Source organism: Megalobrama amblycephala, linkage group LG22, assembly GCF_018812025.1.
Source record: "Megalobrama amblycephala isolate DHTTF-2021 linkage group LG22, ASM1881202v1, whole genome shotgun sequence".
Taxonomy (NCBI): Eukaryota; Metazoa; Chordata; class Actinopteri; order Cypriniformes; family Xenocyprididae; genus Megalobrama; species Megalobrama amblycephala.
In genome coordinates this window covers 18,997,966-19,022,581 of record NC_063065.1, presented here as the reverse complement: position 1 = coordinate 19,022,581, position 24,616 = coordinate 18,997,966, and the positions used below count along the sequence as shown (strand labels likewise).

Genomic DNA, 24,616 nt, shown 5'->3' with positions numbered 1-24,616 from the left:
AAACAGCTATATTAAAGGTGCAGTGTTTAAACTTTAGTGGCATCTAGTGGTGAGGTTACGAATTGCAATATAGAGAAGCTACGGTGGCCAACAAAGGACAAATATGTCGTCTGAAACAGCAGAGAGTAGCTTGTCAAGCAAACATGCTCTGTAGAGCAGTTTGTCTGTTTAGGGCTACTATAGAAACATACAGAAATGGTGACAACATGTAAGGGGACCCGCGGTGTATCTAGATAGAAATGGCCCATTCTAAGGTAATAAAAACATAATGGTTCATTATGTAAGATCTTTATACACTACTGAAAACATAGTTATTTATATTATATTGCATTTCTATCAATAAATCCTCCTAAAATTTACTCATTGCACCTTTTAAAAGATCAATTTCAGTAAACACCTTACTGATGCTGCAAACTTTATATATGCGAGCAAATGAGCCCAGAATATGAATGCAACATACTGAATTGGTTGTTGTGTTTATACTGGCCCTGTCCCAAGTGGTACCCTAAACTCACAGTCTTCCTACCAGTAACCAACGTAACACCGCTTTGACTGTCGGGAAAAAAAGACGGCTGCGGAGCTCACTTCAGTGCGGGCTTGTCAAAAGTGTGCATTGAGGGCGCATATCGACCACGAAGGGGGCACTCTGGTCTCATCTGCTTGCCTGTACATAGTAGCCTATGCACCATCAATGTGTATAGACCTTACGTGGCCCCGCCCCTTTTCAACGCTGTGCTCATTGTGTTCTGTCTTCGGGTTTATATTCCCACAACAAATTTAAGGTAAGATCTTATGGATTTATGAATGAACTGCTCATTTTAAAAACTTCCCAGTCTCCTGACATTTGTTATAACATCCGCTTCAAATACTATTACAGTGCTCATGATAGTTAACTCTACAATAAGTAAATCCACTTCACCAGCTATATAGAAATATACATAGCTTGGCTACTGTAAAAATGGAAGTTCATACACAAAATTCTAAAGATGGCAGCGCGTTTGTTTCTCTGACATATAAGGTCTATACTGAATTTATCTTACCACATCGTTCAACCCTGGTAAAAAAAACAAAAACTGGCAGACAAGCCTTGCTGAGACGTTTGCCCTCCAAGGTGGGCTTCCTAAGGGTGTGACGTCATGCAAAAACTATGAATAGCTTTTCGTAAAACTCAATTTCATTCATAATCTCTAACCGTTTCTCCTCCATATTTCTTTTAAAGGAACACTCCACTTTTTTTGAAAATAGGCTCATTTTCCAACTCCCCTAGAGTTAAACAGTTGAGTTTTACCATTTTCTAATCCATTCAGCCGATCTCCGGGTCTGGTGGTAGCACTTTTAGCATAGCTTAGCATAGTTCATTGAATCTGATTAGACCAATAGCATCTCGCTCAAAAAAATGACCAAAGAGTTTCAATATTTTTCCTATTTAAAACTTGACTCTTCTGTAGTTACATTGTGTACTAAGACTGACGAAAAAAGAAAAGTTGCGATTTTCTAGGCCGATATGGCTAGGAACTATACTTTCATTCCGGCGTAATAATCAAAGATCTTTGCTGCCATGCCATGGGTGCAGCAGGCGTTCATATTCATATTCACAAATGTCTCCATGGTTGCATGGCACGCTTCCTGTGCAAACAGGGTGTCACAGCCGGTGTGTAATATCATTGCACCTGCTGCACCCATAATACGGCAGCAAAGTTCCTTGATTATTATACCAGAATGAGAGTATAGTTCCTAGCCATATCGGCCTAGAAATAGGAAAAATATCGAAACATTTTGGTCATTTTTTTGAGCGAGATGCTATTGGTCTCATCAGATTCAATGAACTATGCTAAGCTATGCTAAAAGTGGTACCGCCAGACCCGGAGATCAGCTGAATGGATTCAAAAATGGTAAAACTCATCTGTTTAACTCTAGGGGAGTTGGAAAATGAGCCTATTTTCAAAAAAAGTGGACTGTTCCTTTAAATATAGCATTGTTTGTAGAATTCAAAATGACTCCCACATATGATCAGCTTTGTGTTTCGGGACCCGAGCAGACTGTGCTCACACTGCAGCGGTTCACATGATACTAACACTGCATTCACAAGGGTGTTGGCATTAACGTTTCTCATTTACTTTGAATGGGTGACGTCATGCGTTGCCAAACTGAATTTTGTTTTCTGTCGCTTCACTTGTTTTGCTCGCTGCAGAAGTTGAAGATTTCTCAACTTTTAAAGCATCAACGCAGGCGTCAGCCAATCAGATCATCTTATGCAAATTCCCTAGTGTAGACGCTAGCCAATTGCGTTCATGCAACACTGGAAAGTAATGTGATTGGCTGTTTTCACTATAATGGTCGCATCAGCACAAGCTTCAGACACGCCCTGCCAAGCGTTGATGCTGACGCCCAGTGTGAATGCAGCATAACTCGAAAACAGACTTCATTCACGTCAATTTAAAGCATATTTACGCTGTCTGAATTGTTCACTCTCCTCTATATAGTGCAATATGTGCCACTCACCATATAAAAACTAGAAAATGTGTTAACAAATGACCGATTTCAGATGTAGCTTCAGCATCTGTTTAATGAAGGAGGGGGCAGGACTTCAGATTCTAGAGAGCATTTGATTGGACAGAAGATTTGATGAGAAGCTGAAATCCGAAAATCCGTAATCCATTTTAGCGAACGTGAGAGACTGTAAGTTTTGAATGCTTATATCTCCTAAATGCAAATTTTGTCACTGTTTTTGTACACACCAGCTTATTCATAACCTTAAGGCTAACATTCATACTAAAAGCTAAAACACTTCAATTTTGATTTCAGGGGGACTTTAAAGGAGTTTCAAAAGGATTTATCCAAAAACACATTAAGGTGGCACCCTATTTGGAAACATTTAATGTGTAGACATTAGATGGATATACTACAAAGCGTTTCTCATAGCAAATTCCTGCCCTATGTTGAAATAAACGCCTATAATTATTAAGCATTATATATGGTGATGATGATATGATTAGCCAGACAATTCCAAGGAGCATGCTTGTCACAGCAATTCTTTGCACGCTTTCTCCGTTGTCAAAATGCTCAGTCCAGAGCTCTAATTAAATGCAATAATTGTCTTTTGCACGAATCAATGTCCTGCCGATTAAACAAAGCTGTGATTTTTCCCGACGCCTCTGTATTAGGGCAATGTGACGTCATGGACTGTATGTGACTGTACGCAGCGCGTGCTGCGGAGCGCGTGCTCTGAGCACATGGAAAAGGGCTCGAGACAAAGTGCCCAAAGAATAACTCAGCACCTGAAATGGAATATCAGTAACAACTTAATCAATTCTGGAGCAAAAAGGGTAGGTGTTGCATTATTTTCCATTGCACTGCGATATCATTTTTTTTAGAAGGACACACGTGTTCATCTTATTATTGATGCATAAAATTGATTCTTTGACAATAGGCTATATGTGCACGGGATTAGAAATATTCTGGTTTAACGGTTTTATAATACCTATTCACATCATGCAACTAGGAATACATCGTTTATGAGCTAATTAGTCTAATGTATGACAGTCTCCTTGTATAGAAATAAAGAGCAATTTTATATTCCCACCTGCCAAATGTAAAAGAAAGGCTATTATTCTTGTATCAAAATGTTTTTTTTTTTCAATCCAGTGTTCATATTCTTTTACATTTTAAGTTATCTTATACCCTGTGTTTATCTGAGATTTTATCTATTCTATTTGATTTATCAGTTTGATCATGAGTTAAATTTATAGTCCATTACCTGTCATCTTCTCTGTATTATAGATAGCTAAAACTTAAAAGATATTAGAGTACTTCTGACTACTACAATTCACACATGCACCCATTGTCTAATACGTGATGAATCAATCTGAGCATTTGTTCTTAAGAAAACATCTGCAATTTGTTTGATCAGTTCCCTTTGTCTATATCTCATTTGATGAAGAGGATGTGTGCAGACACACATTGCACTGCTATGCCTTCATTGTTTTATATAAAAGAATTCACCTTGCATTAAAATAATCTTCTGCTGATTAACCTATTTTAATCATCCTAACATAAACCTTATTTTACCATATAAAATATTCAGAGAAATGCTTGAAAGCATTCTGCATTGATAAACAGATTTCAGGTTTCATATAAGGTATGACCAAATCATGTTTCATCTCTAGCACAATGCATAATAGTTTTGTAGATCATATAGAATGCAATTATCATTTACATTTGAGTTTTAGCATGCACAGTCTGTGCATTTGAGGTGCTTCAAATCTTTGCATAGACCAGAATAGTCAATCTTTTTTCGGTATCTGTATTGTCAGCTGACACATGTAGACATTGCAGAGTTGACTAACAGGTGTATGTTGTTAAGGTGTACAGCAAAGGTTGGCACAGATTTGTATGAACAGCTTAGACTAGTTCTGTACATTTTAGTCTGCAATATTAAACACCCAGTGTGTACATAAAAACAGTTGCATGCTAAGAGAAACACCATGTCTACTTTAGGATCCTTTATATAAGTATTCTATTACAGCAAAAGTCTGCAGTTGCTTGTAAGCAGAAAAGAAATGGGTTCTCCTGGCCCATCCCTCTCCAGGCTCACATGGTTCCTCTTGGCAATGGCAGCACACGTCTGACTGAGGGAGGTAGACCACACACTAACACAGTCAAGGTCTGTCCCGGCCTCAGGGTTAGTCTGAGACAGAGGAATATCACACTGGAGTGAAGACTACATTTAACAGTGTCAATTGTTTTTGTCTAGGAATATAAATGTAAATATAGGGAGCCTCAGATAGGGTAATAAGCTATTGATCGCGACCCACACATGCAACCAATAAGTGCTAATAGACATTTTAAGCAGATAATGCACTTTGTCCTCTTGACAGACACTTTTTTATCAGTGTTAGTTCACCCAAAAATGAAAACAATGTAATTTATTACTCACCCTATGTCGTTCTACACCCGTAACCCGACATGAGGGTGAGTGATAAATTACATCATTTTCATTTTTGGGTGAACTAACCCTTCAAGTGACCTGCTGCACATGGCACATTAAGAACACATTGTCATTTGAATACCTTCTTGTCTTGTTGGACTCCCTTAGTTTAAGCATGCAGATTAAATGACGAAGAGTGGTGCGTACACTATTACTATTGCCCTAGCTCTGAACATCCCCTAACTTGAAGTATTAAACTTTGGTGCATTGTGCTATGTGTGTGAATGATGACGTGAATCCTGCAGCTTGTTGAGGAAAGGTGTACTATTACTATTCTATTTGACCAGACTTATGGTTTTCATTCAGTGGACCATAAAATGGGTGAAAGACTTAAGGCCCAGATACATTTCAGGCAAAGTCAAAGAATGAACTAGTGTGGCGTTATTCCGAACAAAATCAGACCTAAACAAAGTTTGTTTGGAGTGAACAGCTTGCAGAAGCGAACTTTCTGCAAAAGTAAAGTAGGCTACCTTTGGTTTGTGGCAATTACGTAATAGGTAGGTATGCTCTGGGGCTCCACCTTCTTTGATGTGAAAATCTTACAACACTCTATCATTGTGGCCATTTAGTTTACATGGGGAACTGGTCACATTTAACTTTGTACTGCACCCTTTTTAAAAACCTTCATCTGATCTTTATTAGTGCATCTGTTTTAGGGAACAAAGTCTATTAAACGTAAAACTTTTGCTATGTGACTTCTGAAAGTAGACTACAAGAACTCTGTTGAACTGCAGTGTAGATAAATTGGACCCATCAGCTGTGTTATAGGCTGTGAGAGAGGGTGGAACAGGCTCAACACAGAGGCTGGCCTGTTTTCGTTCTTTGGATGATTTTCCATGTGTTATGTAATCCCCCCCCCACCCCCCACCCCGTGGACGTCTCCACTGCGGCAAGATCTGAGCACACTGCAGGACTGTGTCTTTGTCTTAGCTGTCTCTTTCTTTAACCTCTTCCCCCCTAACTGTGGCCCCTGTAAACAATGACATCACTTCCTGCTGACATCACTGTTCTCTCTGTCTATAACCATATCACCACACATTCTATCTGCTGTTTGTTATCTTCCGTTCACTAAGTCTCATGCTTAAAAAGACTGCATTCATTTGATCAAAAACAGTAATATTATGAAATATTATTTAAATTTTAAAAACCTGTTTTATATCTGAATATATTTTAAAATATATAATTTATTCCTGTGATGGCAAAGCTGAATTTTCAGCAACCATTACTCTTCAGTGTCACATGATCCTTCAGAAATCATGTCTAATATGCTGATTTGGTGCTCAAGAAATAATTCCTATTATTAATATTTTTTAGAATTCTTTAAATAGAAAGCTTAAAAGAACTGTCACATTCAATCAGTTAAATGTGTCCTTACTGCAAAAAGTATACACTACCATTCAAAAGTTTGGAAACATTACTATTTTTAATGTTTTCGAAAGAAGTCTCTTCTACTCATCAAACCTAATATTGTAATATTGTAAAATATTATTACAATTTAAAATAATGGTTTTCTATTATAATATACTTTAAAATATAATTTATGTCTGTGATGCAAAGCTGAATTTTCAGCATCATTAAATCCAGTCTTCAGTGTCACATGATCCTTCAGAAATCATTCTAATATGCTGATTTATTTCAAATGTTGTGTTGCTATATTTTTTTTTATAACGTGATACTTTTTTCAGGATTCTTTGATGAATAAAAAGTTTAAAGAGCAGCATTTATTTAAATTAAATCTTTTGTAACAATATACACTACTGTTCAAAAGTTTGGGAGCAGTATTTTTTCTTTCTTTCCTTTTTTTTGGAAGAAATTAATTCTTTTTTTTTCAGCATGTGATAAAAAGTGATAGTAAAGATTTATATTGTTAGAAAATATTTCTATTATGAATAAATGCTGTTCTTTTTGACTATTTATTCATCAATGAATCCTGAAAAGTATCACAGTTTCCAAAAATATTAAGCAACACAACTGTTTCCAACTTTGATAATAACTAAGTATCAAATCAACATATTAGAATGATTTCTGAAGGATTATGTGACACAAAAGACTGTGGAGTAATGGCTGATGAAAATTCAGCTTTGCATTACAGAAAGAAATTATATTTTAAAGTATATTAAAATAGAATACCATTATTTTAAATTGTAAAATTATTTCACAATATTACTGTTTTTTTCTGTATTTTTGTTAAAATAAATGCAGGCTTGATGAGCATAAGAGACTTCTTTCAGAAACATTAAAAATAATAATGTTTCCAAACTTTTGAATGGTAGTGTATATCAGAGTAAATACACAAATATTAACACACACACACACACACACACACACACACACACACACACAGGTTTGTTTTATCAAAGTGAGGACATTCCATAGGCGTAATGGTTTTTATACTGTGCAAACTGTACATTCTATCCCCCTACACTACCCCTACCCCTAAACCTACCCATCAGAGGAAACATTTTGCACTTTTACATTTTTAATAAAACATTTAGTATGTTTTTAAAGCTGTTTTAAATATGACGACTCGTGAAATGTCCTTATATTTCATGCTTACGTCGTAATACCAGTGTAATTCCCATGTCATTATACAAATTTTTCCTCAAAATCACAAAAATGCACACACACACACACACGTGCATGTGTGTGTGTAATATTTGTGTTTACACTAAAATATCTTAAAAGCCTCAAAGTTATTGTCATTAACCCATTTAGATTCAAGATGTGTGATATAAAACTTTTATTTTATTTTTTTTTATTATTTTACTTATTAGCTATTTTCAAGATTTTTCATACTGGTTTTCATTAAATTAACCCAAAGGATTTTGTGTTTCATTTATTTTCACCAATATAGAAATAAATAGTAATAATAAATATCAAACTTTACCTAGATATGTTTTAACCCCTTAACAAGTGAGAATTTCAGTGAGAAGTGGAGACTTTTTGAGCATGTGAAAATGCAATATCCAAATTTAAATTCTTTTGCCCCATCATTAAAAAAATGTCCTGTGTAGTATTAAAATGTACAGTTTTGAATGATGGTGCAAAAGAATCATTGAAATGGACAGACTTTGAAGTGACTCACAGAAATGAACTGAACTTTTTCAGCTTAAAGGGTTAGTTCACCCAAAACTGAAAATTCTGTCATTATTTACTCACCCTCATGTCAAGATGAAGACTTTTGTTCATCTTCGAAACATAAATGAAGATATTTTAATGAATTCTGAGAGATTTCTGTCCCTCCATTGACAGTCCACGCAACTACCACTTCACAAAGTTCATAAAGAGATTGTAAAACTAATCCATATGAATTGAGCAATTTAGTCTAAATCTTCTAAAGAGACACGATCACTTTATGTGATGAACAGATTGAACATATAAACATTCATCAACGCACACATCAGATAGGGTAAACGGAAGCTCAAGCATGCTTGCTTGACACGCGAAAACCAACGAGTTTCATTCTCATGTGTTATGCAGAGATTTTGAGCTTCCACAAGAACCAGTGAGGTTTGTTTTCACGTGTCAAGCAAGTACAGTTGAGCTTCTGATTATGTTCGCTGATCAATGTTTAAATGTGAATAGAAGCCTAAATTTAATCTGTTCATCATATAAAGCGATCCAGTCTCTTCAGAAAATTTGGACTAAACTGCTCGATTCATATGGATTTGTTTTCCGATCTCTTCATGAAGTTTTTGAAGCGACAAAGTAGTTGCATAGCTGTCTATGGAGGGACAGAAAACACTAAGATTTAATTTAAAATATCTTCATTTGTGTTTTCAAAGATAAACAAAAGTCGACATGAGGGTGAGTAATTTAATGACAAATTTTTCATTTTTGGATGAACTAACTCTTTAAAGGTGCTCTCGAATGAAAAATTTAATTTATCTTAGCATTGTTAAATAACAAGAGTTTAGTACATGGAAATGACATACAGTGAGTCTCAAACTCCATTGTTTCCTCCTTTTTATATAAATCTCATTTGTTTAAACGACCTCCGAAGAACAGGCGAATCTCAACATAACACCGACTGTTACGTAACAGTCGGGGTGAACGCCCCCAATATTTGCATATGCCGGCCCACGTTTCAAACATTATAAAAGGCATTAGACAAGGGCAGCCAGTATTAACGTCTGGATGTGCACAACCAAATCATCAGACTAGGTAAGCAAGCAAGAACAATAGCGAAAAATGGCAGATGGAGCAATAATAACTGACATGATCCATGATAACATGATATTTTTAGTGATATTTGTAAACTGTCTTTCTAAATATTTCGTTAGCATGTTGCTAATGTACTGTTAAATGTGGTTAAAGTTACCATCGGTTATTACTGTATTCACGGAGACAAGAGAGCCATCGCTATTTTCATTTTTAAACACTTGCAGTCTGTATAATGCATAAACACAACTTCATTCTTTATAAATCTCTCCAACAGAGTAGCATTAGCCGTTAGCCACGGAGCACTATCAAACTCATTCAAAATCAGAAGTAAACAATATAACAGTATACAATACTCACATAATCCGACGCATGCATGCCGCATACATGACAAACACTTTGTAAAGATCCATTTTGAGGGTTATATTAGCTGTGTAAACTTTGTTAAGGCACTGTTCAAGGCAAGCGCGAGCTCTGTGGGCATGGACCACGGGATTTAAAGGGGCCGCAGCATAAAATCGGCGCGTTTATAATGATGCCCCAAAATAGGCAGTTAAAAAAATTAATTAAAAAAAATCTATGGGGTATTTTGATCTGAAACTTCACAGACACATTCAGGGGACACCTTAGACTTATATTACATCTTTTAAAAACATAATCTAGGGCACCTTTAAATGCAGTTTTAGGCACAGTGCAGTTAGGCACAGTGGCAATGCTAAAACGTGAGATCCAAGTAAAAGGAATGACTGTGAAACTATAGTTACAAATTTCTTTAGGAAAACTTCATGTGAATTAAAATCAATACACTATTCATGATTGCATAATTTATATCACCAGCAAATCATTTTTAATATATCATGATGCAAGCATGCTCTCCTTCTCTGTCTTTTATTTTAATGGCTCTCTCACTCTTTCCTTCAGACAGCAGTGACGGTGGTGGCGGAGTCTGTGTTTTGCCTGGCCCTGCTGACCCCGTCAACCTGCCAAACAGCTTTCTGCTTTTTCTCGGTCATGTTAGCTATGTGAGAGCTGGCATTCACAGAGTGCATTCTAAAACTAAACGGTCCAGATTTACACACTTAAAGAGACATGTTTGGACCACCAAAGTTCAGGACTCCCGCTGTAAGCCTGCTCATTTACAGTCTGGGAGTGCAAGGCACCTCTGTGAATATTTAAGCAGACCTCCCCAAGACAAACACGCAGACGCATACATGCGCGAAAGCACACGCCTGTCTTCTCGAACAGATGTTGAGGAAAGAGTCTGTGATGTCAGACTCTACTCCAAAAACAAGCTTGTTTTCAGAATTACAGACTGAATATGATTATATACTCATGGCTGAACACTAAGGATTTTTTCTACTGCCAAAATTTTCACTGGCTGCACCCTAAAAAAAACAACATATATATATATATATATATATATATATATATATATATATATATATATATATATATATATATATATATATAAATATAAAATATATATATGCTATTGTTGTTTTTTACCCATTTAACCATGTATTTTAATAAGTGTATGACACAAACATTTTTGATACCAGTGAAATTTCACAATTATTGATTCCAAAAACTACTAGCCTAAATAATATAAAGTGTAAACATTATTTAAAAAGTAACCAGTAATAAATTAATGAAAAAATAAACTAATTACAAGTAATAGCACAAATGAAAACAATAGAATAAAGATATGTGTATATATATATATATATATATAAAACACTGCATAGTCTTTTATATAAAATAAATATATATTAGTCCTTATTAATGTTACAAAAGTTATTTAGTCAAGAGCAGTGAGTGATTTTCTCTTTTTCTTTCCTTAATTTAACATTAAGGAAGGAGACACAAACAGGTATATTAGACTGCATGCACAGTGTGCTCACATGCACAGGTCCAATATGCTGGTACAAAGTGTTTATGTTCATTTAAGACATAACTGATGTGTTTACGAGGATACTTGCCAAGACAGGCATTTTGACAGTTGTTGTCCGTTCAAGTGCCAGATGCGAAAGAGAAGTAAATTCGGTATTTGCATGCAGCTTTCTGTGCATCCATTTTGTCGAGCCCTGCCCTGTCTATTGTGTTCTGTGATGTGTCAGTACTCTGCAGTAGAGACTATTTATGTCTGTCTCAGGCTTAAATGAAAGGGTATTTGTATATGCAATAGGTACCTCAGTGTAAGGGATGACTGTTGAATGTAAGCTGCTAAAGACTAGAGTATAGACTAGTGCTTGTGACAGTATGTTAGCAGCTCAAACAGACTCAAACACATACACACCCAGCAATCCAAGCAGTATGGAAATATCTAAGAACTATTTGTGCTTTAACTTAAGTTAATGATTAAATTTACTTTCAGTTTTTTTTAATTAAATTAAAACACATTGAGGACAATATCAAAGAAGATTTTCTACTGCTATATACAGTATGTGAAACCAGGTCAAGAAATAACCAGCCTAGTGATTGGACAAATCATTTCTGATTGCATATGAATTTGTGTAAACAAAAGATTCTTTTTAAATATATTGGCACTATACCGGTTATTTTCAATATGAAAAACAGCAGCTGGTGTTTGAGGAATAGGCAGGCATCTGATGCTGTAGTGTACCTGACCTGGGACGACCTGACCTGACCATGAGCACTGTGGGATTAGTTTACAGCTAAGAGAGTTGAGCTTAAGCATACACGTTCTGACTGTCTTAACACTGCAAGCATAAGCAGCGTGTAAGTCAGTGGTCTCAAACTGCCAGCCCGCCCTCCCCCTCCACCGGCCCGCAACTGATCTCAAAAGTAAAACATAATCCGGCCCGCTAAATTATTATTTTTATTATTATTGTCTAGTTGTCTCATATAATATTCCACATGCAAAGAAAAAGTCGCTTTTCTAAGGGGCCATTACGGAAGCCCTAAACGGCCATGGATTATTATTTTATTTCTATCTTGTTTTCTCGTGATCACAACAATTTAGTTCAAACTTTGACCTGTCTACACTGCTGGAATTCTAATAGAGAAGAAGAAGCGTCTATGGTTAAAACGTATATAATTTTTTTTTTTTTTTTTTTTTTTTTTAAATGACCATTGGACTATATGCACGGAGCGTTCTTTAGAACTTCCGCATTAATATAATAAGCCAGCTCGATAACTTCCGGTGAGATGTCATTTGCTGGTGTGTTGAGCATCAGTAGTGTAATACTTAGTTTATAATCAGAATATAGTCACTTAAATAGTCAGGCATAGCATTAATTTAGTTATTCAAACGTAAAACAGCTTAGAAAATAAATAAATAAAGACGTACCTCAATGTTCCTCCTCGGCTAAATTCAATTCGACCATTAGTTTTCACACTTTTATGTGAAAAAAAGCTTCAAAAATTAAATATTTATTGTGCATTTTAGTTAGATTAATTGAATAAAATGTGTGTTTTCACAAGTGTGCTGAAATCATTGATCTTGCGCTGCACAAAGGGAGAGCGCGGTGCTCGCTTTCTGTGTAATTAATTCACAATAAAAGTTATTGTTTTTCATAAGATTTTGTGAGTATTTCATACTTCACATTGACAAAATGTATTTTCAAACCTAGTTATTTAATAATGTTTAACATTTAGTCAAAAACGAAGTGAAAAACGTTTAGAGGAAATGGCTGATATGTGCGCAAATAAATGCTACTTTGCCGCCACCTGCTGGTTAAAGTGCTAATTACTGTCTTTTTTATTTTTAAACAAGTGTTTTTTATCAAATGTTAAATTTCCTTCATTTTTAAACGTTCGGTTTTACAATGGGGACAATCTCAGAAGGATGAACAAATTATGTTTGTGGTCATCGCATTAAAAATAACATTTAAAGTGCTGGGGAAAAAATGTGTGTGTGTGTCTAATTACAGACACGGCATTTTTAAACAGTCCCAATAGCTTCGTCTTTATTGCAATCAATAAAACTGGTTTATTGGCAAATTAGGTAAATGTAATAACTGCATTAAAATATAAACACAACATTAAAAAGTCAACCATAGATGGTTTTGTGTCGATGTACAACGACTACAGAATGAACAGCTAACAGTTCACCGGAAGTGCCCGAGCTGGCTTAACGACAACCAGGAAGTAACACGTGCATATAGTCCAAACGAAAACGAACACAACTTTGACGCGCTCGACGGATAAATCATGCGCTCTTATATCTTGTGGATATTTCAGCTAAATGTTTACTTCACTTAATAATAAAGTTTACAATAAATAAATACATATAGGCTAATCAATCACTGTTCAATAAATGTATGCTTAACATATTGTTTGTGTAATTAACATAATATTCAACAGAGCATCTCAAGCGCAGGCAGAGTGCCTTCAGAAAGATGCCAGATTATTCTATAATTCTAAAACCTTTTAGATTAAACCAACTTTATTTTTCGTACTCATTTAATATATATATATATATATATATATATTCCAAAAAACAAAACAAAAAAACTTGGGATGCTGTTTGAGAAGCGTGTTTATGTGTATGTGTTGTCTACAAAGAAATGTAGAAAATACAATAGGTTACACGCTATCACTGAATTAAATGACATGGGCTATAAATCATATTTCTTATCAATATACATTAAATGACATATTTAGGTAAACGAACACTGAAACTGTGATGATTAAAATAGCGTCTTAAAGATACACAATAAGGTTCAAACAGAATACTAATAAAAACATTTTTTAGTATCACACCGAACTATTGCGGTCGTGAAACTGGTGAGTCATGCAACTAGTCAGAACTATAACCAAGCGGCAACCTCCCCCTTTCTCTCGTGAAGCCAATACGGAAGTAACTTAAACTGCGATTCATTGACTGGCCGCTAGGGACAGGCTCCAAAAGCGAGCAGAATCTCATAGAGTCCCATGTTAAATTGGCCAAGTTTATAGCAGAAAAAAACATGTTTACAAGTTGGTTCAAATTGTGGTTTTGGTCTATACTGCTATTTTTGCCTTTCATGACAACTCTGAGGGGGGTGAATTTTTTTTATAACTTATCCGTTTAAATTATATTAAGCCTTAAAGTTCTGCATAATTAAGGGCGTGGTCACTTGAGTGACAGGTAGATTGCGCTGCTGTCTGAGCCGTCATGTTACCTCAGCTGCCGCTGAATTTGGCATCTCAGCCGTATTTGTGCTCGATTATTTTATACAATTATAAAATATGGCTTGCTGCATAATATTCGAGACTGATGTGTGTCTGTGTAGATGTGCATGCATGGGGAAGAGACACAGAACACACGTTGTTGGATCGTGGCATTGGCTGAAAGTTTTGGTTGTGAGATTTACTACAATGACAATAGCGGGAGGATATCAAAATCTGACAGCACTGCTTGGATATTATAACTAAAACTGCTGCACTATTTTGAAAAAAAAAATACTTTGGACATAGGCTCATTTGTTTGTTAGATACGATCGTATACAGTTTTACAACATAAACGCTGCTCAGATTGCATCCTTTCTTGAAGAACGATGACAGAGAGCAGATCATTCAGAAGAAATGTGACGTTTTTTTGTTTTGCAATGGACACTCATATTTTACCCAAGTGCCACGGATTGGATTCATCTCGCGATCTCTATTTCATTATAAAGGTATGAAGTCCCATTTGATTTTCCATGTTGTTATTTGCACAACCAACACTAACTGGTGTTGGAAGATCTATATCTTAAAAAACACCGTAGATTGACAGTAAACCTTTAGAACGTTCTGATGATAAAACTTATCTTCATTAATATTTTAGATCGTATCTAAGATAGATAGATAGCTCCTTTGCTGCTAACATGGTCGCGTCGAGCTAGGCGGGCGTGGTTTCAGCAACCAGTCATATCAGCTCAAACCACCTCCCCGCCTCTTTGCCCATTTTCAGTTATCCGGGAGTGACATGCGGTGACGCGCAGCTAAGATGGCCGCGGCCTCATTTACGCATCAAAACTGCTGTTCAGAACTCTATGGGTGACGTCACAGACGCTACGTCCATATTTTTTTACAGTCTATGACTATAACAGATAGGCCTACACTTTCAAGCAAAATAATTATAATCAATCATTTAACAGTAGAGTTAATCGCTTAAGGCAATCTTGGCCAATATGAACTAATACAGTAAAGTGGATATTTACAGCACATCACCAGTTATATTTGGTAATATACTGCCACCTCTTGGCACATTTGTGTAATGTAGAGCAGAGATTAAGTCGTAATCACGAGAAAACAACTTTTGTTATCTCGAGATCACGAGAAAACAAGATAGAAAAAAATAATAATCCATGGCCGTTTAGGGCTTCCATAGGCCATTCACAGATGTCGCGTCACATAAGCGGCCACGCCACTTAATTTCCCCTTCTTTCCAAAGCGCTTATATGCTCCCGTGGCGTCTGTCGTTGCTATGGAACCATGAACTGCGCTCTCCACGATAACGAAGTTTCAAAAAAAAGAAAAAATGATGTCTAGTCCTTGCATTAGCTCTACTGCTAAATATATTTATGGAGATGAAAATAAAAACCCGCCCTACAGCTATGATCAGCTGTTCGGCTGAGCTTTCGATGTTGTTAAGCAAAGGCCGAAGCTGATCTGTTGTTCCTTGCCTCATGAAAAGTTGAGATGTTTTCATCTCGCCGCGGCATATGCGCGCCTGGAAAAACGAGCGCGCCGCACCACATGCGCGTCGCGACCGCGTCGCTTCTATTATGAGCGTGTTTGCTTAAATTACAGTAAAAGCAGTCGCGAGCGCGATTTAAACCACCGAAACGCGTCCGATGCGCGTCAAACGGCATCTTGGGCAAACGTGGCTCAGCTGTGTGAGCAGAAGCGTTGCCAGATGTCTGGCAAGAAATAGAATAGTGTACAAATGTATGCAGGGATTGTATTTGTTCAGTTCAATTTTGATGCTATTTAAGCTAAAATAAAGTAAGGGAAAATATTTGCACTAACTGTTAAAAATTAATACTGATGATAACAATGATAGAGACACCTATGTTTCATTTTTTTAAGTATGAGCAAAAATAGGCAAGGCAATTTTATTTGTATAGCACATTTCATACACATTCATACACATTTCATACACAATGAAACGCATAAGAAATAGAAATAACAGTTAAAACAGAGAATTCCACTATATCTGGATGGAAGAGTTAGGAAGTTTCAGGGAGTTTTTTGTTGTCCGTCAGAGTGGATCTAAGCGGATCTATCTATTAGAGCGGATCTAAATTTTAGAAATGAAATTTGAAGTAAATGAGAAATAATGCGAAGGAAAGTAAATTTTCAGAAATTTTGCGCTTTCTTGTGCTTGAATATTAAAATGGCCCTCCTATAAGGTGTCAATCACAGAAACGGCCCCCAGCCAATTTGAGTTTGAGACCCCTGGTGTAAGTGAAGCAGCAGCATAACGTAAACAGCAGGCTCCTGTCAGCCTGGTCTCATGGTTAATATGTAGGTATCAATATGTAACTTTTTCAGGTGCAAAAAGTACATTTTTGCACGTTTAGATAGATGATGAAACATAAAATCTGGATGTATTGACAACATTTAAACGTAAACATTATTATGTATTTACAGCTAAAGAAATATAAAATATCTTTTATTTATCTTTTATATCATAAAGATTTTTGTATAATTGCACTGTTAAAATTTTACAGATAAATTCTAGATCCCTTAACCATACCCCCACACCCAAACAAAACCATTTTATAAAGAATATAAAATAAATATATAAAACGCAATAGACAGAAATGTGCAGGGAAATGACACTTTTAGTAACAATATAGCATTAAAAATATGTTGAGTTATTAATTACTGCTCAAATGCACATTATTTTGCAATCTGTGATGAAGCACATGAGAGCCAATGAGCATTTGATCACTGCCGTAAATTGTGTTGTAAGCTTTAAGCTTCCTGTGGCAGCAATTTTTAAATTTGTAACAAGCACAGGATTTTACGTTTGCAGTCACTGCTGAGAATGGAGATGAAGATCGCCGAATAAAGTTTTGAATCTGGGTCTGTTCTTTGCAAACATATGGATTCTAAAGATGTGGATTATAGCGCACAAATAAAATTGATTACTTTTGTGAATTTATGTTGCATTTTTGGTGTATTCTATTGTCAGTCACATTATAGGACTATACTAAGAAAACGCCTTAATATTTTAAAAACTAATAAATATATTGTAATTGTCACCACTGTGTTCTGTTTAGTTCTGTTCATTAACTTCTAGTTTGTTTTCATTCAGTACATGTATTTCTGTCTTTGTTTTCCCCCCACTGATCAGTCACTATGGACACTAACATTAATCATCACAGCTGTTCGTCTTTTAGTTAATCATCACTGTGTATTTAAGTTCCTCCCAGTGTCGGTTTTTATCTGTTCATTAGCACAATGTCACGCATGTTAATCGTAAGATTATCTTAAGTTATCTTTATAATCATCTTCGTCTTCCTTGGACCTTCGCATTTCAGTAATACTGTTGAACGGTAAAAAAAATTGAGGATTTAATATAATAATATATTTTTTATTTTATAGTACAACTACTATAAAACGTTAGACTGGGTAAACCCAGCCTGATCTGTCGGCGCAACTTTCGCCCGGCAACAGTCTGGAAACCCGTACATTAATTTCTACTGCTTCTGTTACACTTTTGCGGGAACCAATCACAGACTGGCTTATCCACCTTGCTCGCTATTGGCGGGTATAACGCGATGACGATAGAGAAGCGACGGCAAGAACGACTGTCAATCCAATTCCTTTTAACCTCTCGACGATGCTGAATGACTTCTTTAGTTTAGCAAACAAATCGCTCGAGTGGGTGTAAATACCACTCACTTTCATGTTTTTTTTGCACAACCTGCAAAAATCGCTTGATGCCATTGCTGCTTCTGCAAACCGCTGATCAATGCTACAAACCAATACAAACTAAACCTGTCTGGAGTTTTCGCGTCGCTCTGCAAAGTACGTCACCTGGATCGTTGATCTGATTGGTTGAGGGACTATCCAATTGCGTGAATAATGCTCGTTGATCACGCCTCTTGTGCAGTAGAAAATACATAGCAGACTCCCCAGACCAATGTTCAATTTTAAATTGAGCTTGGTCTGGTGATAGCCAGACAAATAAAATGTAAAACTACTATTACAATACTAATGTTTGTCCTAATTTCTTAATTTTCAAACAAACCAACAAACAACTCATGAACCAACGTTTCAGCTTCTCAATCTGAAACTCGCATTTCAGATTTACTGAATAGAATCTACTGGTTATGCGCTTGTCACTGTATGTAGAGCTTACATCAAACCAAACAGGACATATTTTTGTTAATAAATGGATTAGTTCACAATGTAATATTATGATGCTTCATATAAGCCTATTTTACAAAAAGAACAAAAAATTGATAAATGGACTTAACACAGTCATGGCAATTTGAAACTATTTTATTTTTGTTGAATTGGTGGCAAATTCATCAATTTGTTTGATTTCTTTTAATATATTTTCATACGATTTGTTTACCCACCACTGAGGCTTAGATTTAAAGGGTTAGTTCACCCTAAAATGAAAATTATGTCATTTATTACCCACCCTCATGTCATTCTACACCCATAAGACCTTCATTCATCTTCAGAACACAAATTAAGATATTTTTTATGTAATCCGATGGCTCAGTGAGGCCTGCATTGCCAGCAATGTCACAGAAATTCTCAAGATCCAGAAAGGTACTCAAAACAATAAATTTAAACAGTTCATGTGAGTACAGTGGTTCTAACTTAATATTATAAAGCAACGAGAATACTTTTTGTGCACCAAAAAAACAAAATAACGACTATTCTCTCTAGATATCACCTATTTGCTTTGAAAATATAATACCTTTCCAAGGCTGCACAATCATTCATGTCCAATTAAATTATCATAAGTTTGATGCTTAATGTCAATTAAATGCATGAGCAATATTAGTAGTAATAGTTTATAGGCCATGAGAAAAGTACACAAAGCATCTGCTACTGTTCCGTATTACATAACAATGAAAGAATATTCTTTTAAAAACTCATTTATTGGCAGTGCTGATAGCCTTGTGGGCAGCACGCCAACATATAGAGCTGTTGCGCTTCAGGGGACCCGAGTTCGTGTCCTGGCTCGCGAACCTTTACCGATCCCGCCCCCCTTCTCTCCCACACTTTGCTTCCTGTCTATACTGTCCTATCATAGAAAAGGCAAAAACATATTACTAAAAAACACTTGTTTACTATCTAATCTTCCCAAATAAATAAATGCTCTGGTGTCCTGTTAAACAGCCCTTCCTCTTTAGTGCACGTCAGTCGTACAGTTTGGATTTGAATAACTCCTTAGTTTAATATTACATGTCAGTGTGTAGTTCTTTGTCCATCACTGTCTGTTGCCCTGGCATGCAATGTGTTGGCAGGGAAACAAACATACTGTTTGTAGTAGCAATGACTCAGAATTAACAGAAGCTGGAAAATGGGCCAGTGAGACCAGCCCATCATCGTTCTATGGTTTTTCAATCCATCTCTTTTCAACCTCTGCAGCTGCTGACTTTCAATTGGTTTGACTCACACTCTCAATCTGAGTCTTAAAGATGTAAGCAGTGTGCCAGTGTGTGCTGAAGTCTACCTGAATAGAACAGACTATTCATCGCCAATGAATTCACACCACATCTAACCAATATGTCTCTGCATCGCTCTCTTCTTCTCTTTCATTAGGTCTTTTCTAATGCACACTCAAAAAAATAACTTGTTGGTCTAACTTAATTCAATTATGACACCTATTTCCACACAGTTGAACTGATTTATTTGAACTTAAGATAGGTTAATTGTACTGATGAGTAAAATTCATGGTAATTGAATGAGATCACACCAGTTTCATTTGACATATTCTGTGAATGTTTCCTGAACATAATTCATTCTTGTTGATCCAACCAGTGCTATTGCAATTCAGACTGGTGCCCTCGTGCAGTGTTGCTCAAGTTTTCTGCACTTTTAAGGAAATGGAAAGACCTGTTAGTGTTTAAGTGTTTAATGTTTAGTTATTTTGAACATTTAAAAGAGTTTGTAGCGTATATATATAAAAAAATATTTTGTTACCATCATGGTGAAGATGTGCGCTTGTGCTTAGGTTGTGAATAGCTGTTGTACACAGACATACATGTTTCATGACCATTGAGAGGAATAAAGCTGATGACCATATGTAGACTGTGTAAATTATGTGCTGGCCCTCAAACTAATTTATTTATATTTCTATAAAAACTAAACTAAAATATCACTTTTTCATATGCTAAGTAACATTTATAGCATGCAAGTAATGATCAGGTAAAGAACTTCTTATCACTGGCTTTAGCACAGTTAAAGCTTGTTGAGAACAACATAGATTTATTTCATGCAGCCACCCATAACCTAACCACAAGGTCTACACTTCAGCATAATGGTAACCTCAAAAAAATCGACATAACAAACTCTTTTAAATGTCAAATATAACTGAACATCAAACTTTAAAAGGTATTTCCCTTTACTAAAAACACATTAAACAGCACTTAAGTTCAACATTTACTGTCCTGATCTTTCCCTACGCAAAGCATGCTGGGAACTAGAAATCCACTGCCCAGTTTCAATCAATGCAACATAAATGATTCATGTCATCCCAACACAAATGGTTTAGGTTAACCTAACATTTTGCAAATTTAATTTCATTTAACGTAATACAATTGAGTGCAAATGCCAATTAAGTAAAAAACTAAAGATTTGTGTTGGTTCAGCTTATTTTATTTAAATAAACTGAACAAGCAGCTAGAATCATTTTTTTGAGTGCACCTATTTAATGAAATGTTGTGGTTCAGAGTCCCATTTTACCCACAATGACTATTCTTTGTTGTCATCAGAGGATTGCCAGTAGTAACTTTCATTATCATTGCAAATTACATCACTATGACACACCCCATATGGGAACTGACCGGTCGATGAGAACTAACCTTAGGCTAAATTCTGTTAACATGCAGGTGAGTGAATGGAGAGGAGTTTTGGAGATTGGGAGATGAGTTAGAACTTGATTTTTTTGTGTCAAAGGGTGTGAGAAAGGGCGGGTGCCTGCTTGTGGCAATGTTTAGGATCAAATTTGAAGCGAAATTTAGTCCACATTCAGAGGGTGCCAAAAAATGTGGCTCTTGTGAACAAATAAATGTCGATTTGACTCCTAAACTTGAAAAGTACAGAGGAACCCATTTCACACCACAAAGCAATGCGTATTTATTTCTGTGCCCATATTAACATGTTTCTCTCTGTGTGCATAGTATAGCGTTTCTGAGCCTATCAGAGTTTTGCTGAGCCTTATTTTACCATGTACAGTGTGGTAAACCTGTAAGAAAACATTGTAAATTCACTATAAGCCCAACCTGATCTCATGATTTCGTATGAATTCATATGATTTGAACAAAAAAAAAAAAAGCATGAAGGTCAGCCCATAACTACCCTTAAAGTAGTTCACCCAAAAATGAAAATAATGTCATTTATTACTCACCCTCATGTTGTTCTACACCCATAAGATTTTTGTTCATCTTCGGAACACAAATTAAGATATTTTTGATGAAATCCGATAGCTCAGTGAGTCCTCTATTGCCAGCAATGTCACCGAACCTCTCAAGATCCAGAAAGGTAAACATATTTAAAACAGTTCATGTGAGTACAGTGGTTCTAACTTAATATTATAAAGCAACGAGAATACTTTTTGTGCTCCAAAAAAACAAATTAATTACTTTTCAAGTGATGACTTTTCAAGTCATCTAGTGATGGCCGATTTCGAAACACTGCTGTCGTGTCGTGTTATACTTCCATCTTCCGTCATATCACTTTCTAACAATGCTTTACGAATCTTTTGTTTCGAATCAGTGATTCGAATCGCGTGAAATCACGTGAATTATGAACAACTGATTCGAAACTAAAGATTCGTGAAGCTTTGAAGCAGTGTTTGGAAATCGGCCATCGCTAAATACTGTTGAAAAGTACACAAAATGTAGTTTGAAGTTGTAATGTAATGGAAGTATGGACAGATGTTTTTTTTTTTTTTTTTCCCATACTGTGATATACATACAAGTAAAACAGATTATTGAAAAAGAAAAAAAATTTGGGTGCAGACCTGCAACTTACTGGTTGTTGATTGGATGGAGGAAGATCTGAATGCTATCTTGCTGTTGAATGTAAGAAAGTGCGAGTTTATGAGGACAAAATTATTGGAGAAGTCTGGCATATATCACCAGAAAGAAGTCACCGGAAGATCAAGTTATGACATTTTAAAGGAGACCTATTATGTTTTGTTTTATTTTACCTTTCCCTGTGTTCTCCCTTAGGGTACGTTTACATGACAATGATATGTTTAAAATGGAGAAGTTTTTCCCTTTCGTTTTTTCCGCGTACAGACTACACCATTGTCAAAACGATCCCCATTCATACAAATCAGTGAAAATGACTAAAAATGCTGTATTCTGCTGGCAGGCCATTAGATGGCGATGAAACACTAAAGACTGAATGTGTAATGTGTATGTGCATGACGTCATTGTTTTCACAGTTTCGCGTTTTTGTTGTTTACACAGAGACCGTTTTCAAAAACGTGCACTTTGAAACTTTCAAAAGTTTGCCTTTTCAGACCACCAAAATGCCGTTGCCGTGTAAATGAATGTAAAAAGTTTTCCGTTTTAAGTTGAAAACGATGTCGTGTAAACAGACCTTTAGTCTTCGTCAGTGTTAATGTGTATTTCAGTTGCGTTATTCCTGTTTCTTGAGTATTTGTTATTAAAGCCTGTCTCCTTTATTCCTGTCATGAGAAATTCTATTGACCACATTACGTGACACAGAGTCAGTGCTGCCAATTTAGCGATTTTGTCGCTAGATTTAGTGACTTTTGAGAGTTTTTTCAAAAGCCTAGCAACAAATCTAGCAACTTCTTGGACAAACATTATCTAGATTCCATGACTTGTCCACTGATCTATATTTTACTTCATTCAGCGACATTTAGCGACAAGTTTTAGCTACTTTCAGCTGAAAGAGTCCCAACTGTGAACACAGGAAATCTCGCAAAATCTCTCGCAGTCAAACATGACTCTAAAGTAATCAAGCATGGTGGACGATGGGCAATAAGAAATGGTGGGCGATAAAATTCGCAAGGAAAAAAAGAAAAAGGTTTGGACAAAGTCGTGTTATACTTCCATCTTCCGTCATATCACTTTCTAATTGTGTATTGTTTCATTTCACGTGACAATCTACAGAGTGCGTGTGCATTTGTCCTCGGGGTTCCCCCCACACAACAGGATTTTTCATTGTAATATTCAACAAGTTGGATATTTACGATTTGAGATCAGTGCGGCCCCAACGTTCTTCCGAGCAGATTCGATCACTCTTAACACACACCACAGGAAAATCTGATAAGATAATCTGTTGAACCATCAAGTTTATCAGGACTTTACCTAGGATTGTCAGAAGGGGAGAATTGTGCCGAAAATAATCTTGTAGTGTGTGGGTGCCTTTATTTGTAGTCCTGCCATTTTTTCCATGATGTACCTTTGTAACCATGTAGCAAATTTGCATAATGCCCACCTGGTGGCTACTTTAGCTTGTCCTTAAACAAAGGTAGTTATAAGACCAGGAAGAATTTATCACTTTTTTCATTGTGAGGGCAAAACATCATTACTTGTACTTGGACTAAATCAGAGGAACTGAAGAATCGGTGATTAAAATGTATTTATTCCTATTTCCTTTTTCTAACCATTGCTTTCTGAATTATGCAGTTCAATGCAGGTTAGTGTATTAACAGAGAAATAATACAGTTATAATATCACATCTGAAAAATTGTCCACAGAAAAGTTAATTGAAACAAACTGTATCTCGCAAGGAGATCATCATATTTGTGGGTCTATGGCATTAGAAAGCTTGAAACCCCAAAGTTTAAACTCTCATGATGAAAATCTCTGCAAGCTTTATTATTGATTATGCGTGACTGAATGTAAGCCATGTTAACCAACCTGCTAATTGATGTCAAGATTTTGACCTAACACTATTCAGGTAGTTTTCCACGGTTAGACTGTTATATTCACCTTTATTAATTCCCTTAACTTGTTGAACATCATGGGAAATTAAACCAACAGCCCTAGGCACCATGTAGCTCATTGTGTTAATTAAGTGACTCAATTTAATTTGTTTGTTTGGGTGTGAAGGAGAAATCTTTCACACTGGAGCAGATGCATACTTGCAGGAGCAGGACTTGCCTGGTCACCATAATGAACCAGACAACAGCATGAATTCCTTTTTAACAGTGCTGTCTCAGTGTGCCATAGAGGAATATGTCTTGACATGACATTGAAGGTGACAAAAAGATCTAGCAGCAGTACTATCAAATGTTAGTTTGTTATTTGTTCAGGGTTGTTATCTGATAACAGCTGTTTAGGACGTTTGACTCTGAAACTT

At 36.0% G+C, this 24,616-nt stretch overlaps 1 long non-coding RNA gene across 2 annotated transcripts in view; it reads left to right on the top strand.

Moving 5' to 3' along the window:
- The first annotated feature begins 3,026 nt into the window (after positions 1-3,026).
- The window catches only part of LOC125258181, a 43,844-nt gene continuing 22,254 nt past the window's right edge, over positions 3,027-24,616 (top strand). Inside the window, exon 1 of one of the 2 annotated variants that reach the window (XR_007182545.1) lies at positions 3,027-3,326. This is a non-coding gene — a long non-coding RNA (uncharacterized LOC125258181). The remainder of the gene's footprint in view (positions 3,327-24,616) is intronic. The other variant, XR_007182544.1, reaches the window with a different exon arrangement.